This window comes from Rattus norvegicus, chromosome 1, assembly GCF_021556685.1.
Source record: "Rattus norvegicus strain SHRSP/BbbUtx chromosome 1, alternate assembly SHRSP_T2T, whole genome shotgun sequence".
Classification (NCBI taxonomy): domain Eukaryota; kingdom Metazoa; phylum Chordata; class Mammalia; order Rodentia; family Muridae; genus Rattus; species Rattus norvegicus.
In genome coordinates this window covers 94,163,002-94,168,296 of record NC_141534.1, presented here as the reverse complement: position 1 = coordinate 94,168,296, position 5,295 = coordinate 94,163,002, and the positions used below count along the sequence as shown (strand labels likewise).

The 5,295-nt window shown below is 48.4% G+C and overlaps 1 long non-coding RNA gene across 3 annotated transcripts; it reads left to right on the top strand.

Moving 5' to 3' along the window:
• The first annotated feature begins 840 nt into the window (after positions 1–840).
• LOC103691074 (uncharacterized) lies at positions 841–3,792 on the top strand. Of its 3 annotated transcripts, none has more exons than XR_015646300.1 (3): positions 841–898; positions 1,654–1,883; positions 2,632–3,792. It is a non-coding gene; the product is annotated as an uncharacterized LOC103691074 (long non-coding RNA). The 3 variants fall into 3 exon arrangements; XR_015646301.1 differs by having other exon boundaries at positions 878–1,009; XR_015646302.1 differs by having other exon boundaries at positions 878–1,032.
• The last annotated feature ends 1,503 nt before the right edge of the window (positions 3,793–5,295 follow it).

The following is a 5,295-nucleotide window of genomic DNA, read 5'->3' as shown; positions in this document are numbered from 1 at the left end:
CCACGTGGTGGCTGACAACCACTTGTAACCTCAGTCCCAGGGAATCCAATGCTCTTTCCTGGTCTCCAAGAGCGCCTGCATTTACATGGTGCACACAAACTCACTCAGACACACGAGAATAAATAAATCCTTTATAACATTAAATTATCCAAGAGTGCGACACATGCTTGCAACCCCAGAACCCAAAGATCGAAGGCGGGAAAACTGAATTTGAGGCTAGCCTGGGCTACGTAGTAAGACCCTACATTATATATATATGATATATACATATATACATATATGATGTGTTCATACATGCATATTTTTTAAAGATTTATTATATATAAGTACACTGTAGCTGTCTTCAGACACACCAGAAGAGGGCATCAGATCTCATTACAGATGGTTGTGAGCCACCATGTGGTTGCTGGGAATTGAAGTCAGGACCTCTGTAAGAACAGTCAGTGCTCTTAACCACTGAGCCATCTCTCCAGCCTGCATATTATTAGTGTTTATGGATGGGATCATAGATCTTAGTTTTACAAAATTTGTGAAGCCAGCAATCCAGGTTGAGGCAGTGCTCTTCGTAAATAGGGCGGGCCCAGTTTATTCACCTGTCCCATCCTCAGCAGTTCCTTCCCACCTCTGAAAGGATCCCAGTTTGGGGAGGGGAGTGAGGGGAGGTTTCCCGAAAGATCAGCCCTCGGGAAGCCCGCCAGTGCCCCCTGGCGGAAGAGGCTAGAATTTGGCTCTTCCTTTCTTCAAGAGGTTTGCTGTGATTATCCAATCAGAGGAATAAGCAAGAAGCAACCAGTCAAAATCGAGTGCGGGACTGAAATTCCACCAATAAGGATGAAATTCGACCAATAAGGCTCTCCAAATAAAAGAAATACTTTTTGTTGAATTAAAAACTACCAAGGTACTTCGGGATTTTGTTTGTTTTGTTTTGTTTATTTTTGAGTCGGGCTGGGTCTCCGGGAGGTGCGGGATGCAGGATGTGAAGCAAGAGAGTGGTTGCCAAGCTTGGGCCGTGAGTACTTGAGAAAGACAGAGGTGCGATGGGGGGCGCCGGCGGCGCGGGGCGCGACTAGGAGCGCAAGGCAGACCTCGGACAGCTCCAGGGGCTCCAGTTCAGGGAACTCCATGGAGAAAAATGAGAGAGTGAAGCAGAAAAGGGAACTAGAGGTTTGAGCTAAAAAGACAGATTCATATAAATAAGTCCCTGGAGTTGGGAGTGGCTGAGGCAGATTGGGACTAGAGGATACCAAGGAAGGGCTGTTACACCTTATTCTTCTCTAAGGATGCGGCTAGAGGGAGCCAGAATCCAAGGGAAGGTAAAGTGGACACTCACCCTACCCTAAGTATAGGAAGAGAGGAGGGTTGCAGGAAGGTGGAACCACGCCCCCAGCCCCTCACTCGGGGATTCTAGGCAGGGGCTCTACCACTGAGCCACGCCCCCAGCCCCTCACTGGGGGATCCTAGGCAGGGGCTCTACCACTGAGCCACGCCCCCAGCCCCTCACTCGGGGATTCTAAGGAATTCTGAGGCCAGGTTGAGAGTTCCCAGGAATGCACAAACATCCTCAGAGAAAGACAAATGAATTCCTAAAACTAAGTAAACAAAATACCTCATTTTTACCCACTCAGAAAAGAAATATGTGTTATCTTCTCATAGATGATGAGGACAGTAACTAGGGAGGTACTACTCGGTGCCGGAGCACCAAGACACTCTGCCCTCTGCCAAACCCGTCACCTGTAGAGCTCTGGGCCATGCCTGGAACTCACCCTGGATGCAAGGTTCAGAGCCACAGCTGCTTGGTGACCTGGTTCCTGTATTAGGCCGCGGTAGCCTCAGCCTCTAACAGGGACACCTTCGGAAAGTAATCGGCAAAGAGAATCACCTGGGTGAGTTGTGGGAGACATTATACAAGGCCTCTACACACTCGCCCTGCCCACTGTGTGTGGGTCACGTCCCTACCCTTGAGCCCCTGGGAGCTGCTCCAGGCCAGTGCAGCCAGCAGCCTAAGGCAGAGCAGAGCGCCTAGGTGATACAGACAGAAACTGAAGCAACTGAAGATGGGGGCTCCACACGCAGAAGTCCTACCCAAGAGAAGGAGCCAGCAGAGGGAAGCAGACTGTGGATAGAGGGGGAAAGCATTACGGGCGCCTTAGACACCTCTGCTCTGGATTGGGGCGGATGGGTGTGGTCCTGGTCTGTAAAATGGGACCGTTGATATAAGTCTGCAAGTTGTAGATAAAACCTGCTTCTGTGTTCTAATGACCGGTTTGGCAGTTATGTCTTCATTTCCGTGCTTTCTTTCTTTCTTTTTCTTTCTCTCTTTGGTATTTATTCTATGTGTATGGGTTTTTTGACTAAGTGTGTCTCCGTGTACCATGTGCGTTCCTGGTGCCCATGAAGACCACAAAAATGTTTTCTTGACATGGAATTAGAGACGGTTGTTACCACTTGTACTGGGAATCGAACTCAAGTCCTCTGGACAAGCAGCTCTTAACTGCTAAGCCAGTGCTCTCCAGCATACTCCCCTCTTAAAGATAGGTCTTCATGCAACCCAGGATATTCTTGAACTCAACAATCCTCCTATCTCAGCCTCTCAAGTGCGCAGCTGGCTTCTACTCTCTTCTTTATCCACAGATGGGAGTTCTCTCAGGGCACTGAGCAAGAAGCAGCTCACTCTACTCCAGAGGGATTATCTGATCTCGCTCTGCAGACTCTAAAAAATGCCAGCTGGGCTCTGCGCCTAGGCCTCCTTCCCTGTTAAGAGGACACGCTGGTCCCTACCTCATACAGATTTCTGGGGGTTCCACGAGAGTATTATGTACTTGCCACAGTGCCTAAGGCCACCCTGGAAGCATCTCAGACCACAAATACTTCTATTTTGCAGGCCAGAAACAGTCAGGTCCCACCCACAACTGCAGGTGGATTTGCACTCTGTGGGTGGATAGCAATGTCTTCCTCCCAAAAAGTAAATTATTATATTCTAGTTAGTTCATGTAAAAGACACGCAACCCAGGTATTTTATCTATAAGCTGTAAACCTAGATTGGGCAGGTTGGGAGCTAGTCTAACTTACATCCCAGCTTATGTCCCTTGTCACTTGCTGCTTCTCCTGGCCATGTGCTCATGGTCCATCTCCTCTCATGGTCACTTCCCCCCTCTCCATGTCCTTTTTTTCTCTCCTTCTCCTATCTGCCACCTCCAGCCAGGTAATTGAAAACCTGCCTACCTCTATCTATCGCCCAACCATAGGCTTTAGCCTTTTATCTACCAATTAACTTGGGGAGCAAGGCTTAACACAACAAAGGCTGGATCTGCTTGTCTTGGAGCAAGAAGATCTTGGGGTGCAGAATTTAACATTTGAATATAAGCAGCACCAGCCCAGCCTCCAGACCCTCCAGACCCAGGCACTCCTAGAGAGGAGCACAAGTGACCACCAGGGTCCCTGACAGGGACATGGGCCCAGCCCTCTCCCCCGTATATACACGAATCAGCAAGGCAGAGTCCTTGCAGGCATGCGCAGCACTTACAGAAGAGCAAGAGCATCTTCACCCACCACGGCTGGGCTCTCTTCTGAACTCCACCTTCTCCAGCAAGTTGGCTGGACCGCCTCCAACCATAATCTATTGCAAGTCCCCACCTAGATGGAAAACCCTGGACTTTTTCGAGAGAGTGTCCCTACTTCTCTCTCCAGTGTGGAAGTTCCAAGGCCACCTGACCTCCTGGCATCTCCCCCTTGGTTTCCAGATTTTACCCTCAGCAGCCAAGCCTCTGCGGAATAAAATCCTCTTTGTGTTTACACTGAGTCCAGGATATCATTCTTCAGCGAATCACAGACCCTCAACCCTCACACCCTTATCTCCATGGAAATCACTGTCTATGCTAATTCTTTGCATTTATGCTCTCCAAAGCGCTTTTTAGAAAGACAACAGCTTACTAGGTGTGGTGGTGCACACCTTTGATGCTAGAGATTGGGCGGTACAAGTGGATCTCGAAGTTTAAGGCCAGCTCAGTCCACATAGTAAATTCCAGAACAGCAGAGAGGCCCTATGTCAAAAACACACAAACCACAAACAAGCACACACACAGAGAACAAAAACAGTGGCTCTCTACCTAGCCCAGGCGGCTGGAACTTGACATTTCTGTTTACTTCTGAGAGCTGGAATTAGAAGCACGCACGACGTCTGCGTACTCACTGCCTTCTAACAGAAATGTGAGCGCCCCCACCTCCCGACACACACACCATCGCTCTATTTCCAGTGCCTAGAATACTACCTGGCACATAGTAGGTCCTCCACAAGTGTTTCTTGAATGAATGGACGCACAGCCTGGACTTGATTTAAAGACAGCAGTTCCAGAGATGGTGGGGTTGGAACTGAACAGTCAAAAAAGAGAAAGGGCCAGGAATGCAAAGGGGAAACTATGCCAAGTTCCAGGGAAACTGACGCCCTCTTCTGGCCTCCATGGGTATGTACATGGGTGTACTACACACAGGTAAAACACTCACTCACATAACATACACATAATAAAGAACAAATTCTCTTAGAATTAAAGAACTCTTTTTTCCCCCCAAAACAGGGTTTCTCTGTGTGGCCCTGTAGACCAGGCTAGCCTTAAACTCGGAGATTCACCTGCCTCTGCCTCCCAGGTGCTGGGAACGAATTCTATTTTTTAAAGACTCAAAACCAGACTGAATTTAACCACTTAATCAAACTCTCTTGGGGGTGGGGATGTTAGGGGTGGGATCCAGGGCACTCCACGCTGTGAGCAGACTACTGTTGAGCCACACTTCCCACCCCCTCAGTACTTGATTCCAGACAAATGCTTTAATGCCGTGCAGAGCTCCAGACAAGATAGGCTGCGGAATAACGGAACTGCCTGACCATAAGTGCAGACCAGGAAGTGGGCCTGTACCAAGCCCAAAGCAACAGTCTGCTCTGTCTGCTTTGTGCTGCGGATCAGATTTAGGTCCTCCAGCTGGCAAAGTGCTACATTCCCAGCTATAAACTTTGTAGCGATATTATTATTATTATTAGTAGTAGTAGTAGTAGTAGTAGTAGTAGTAGTAGTAGTAGTAGTAGTAGTAGTAGTATATTTTTAAAGACAGGTTTTCTTTTTGTATCCTTGGCTGTCTTGGAACTCACTCTATAGACCAGAGTGAGTCTCTATGTCTGGCCTCGAACTCAGACATCCACCTGCCTCTGCCTCCTGAGTTCTGCGATTAATGGTGTGTGCTGACACTGCCTGGTTTTAAAAGACTTTTTCTTTCAGAGCATGGGTGTATGCAGGTGTGTATTGTGCA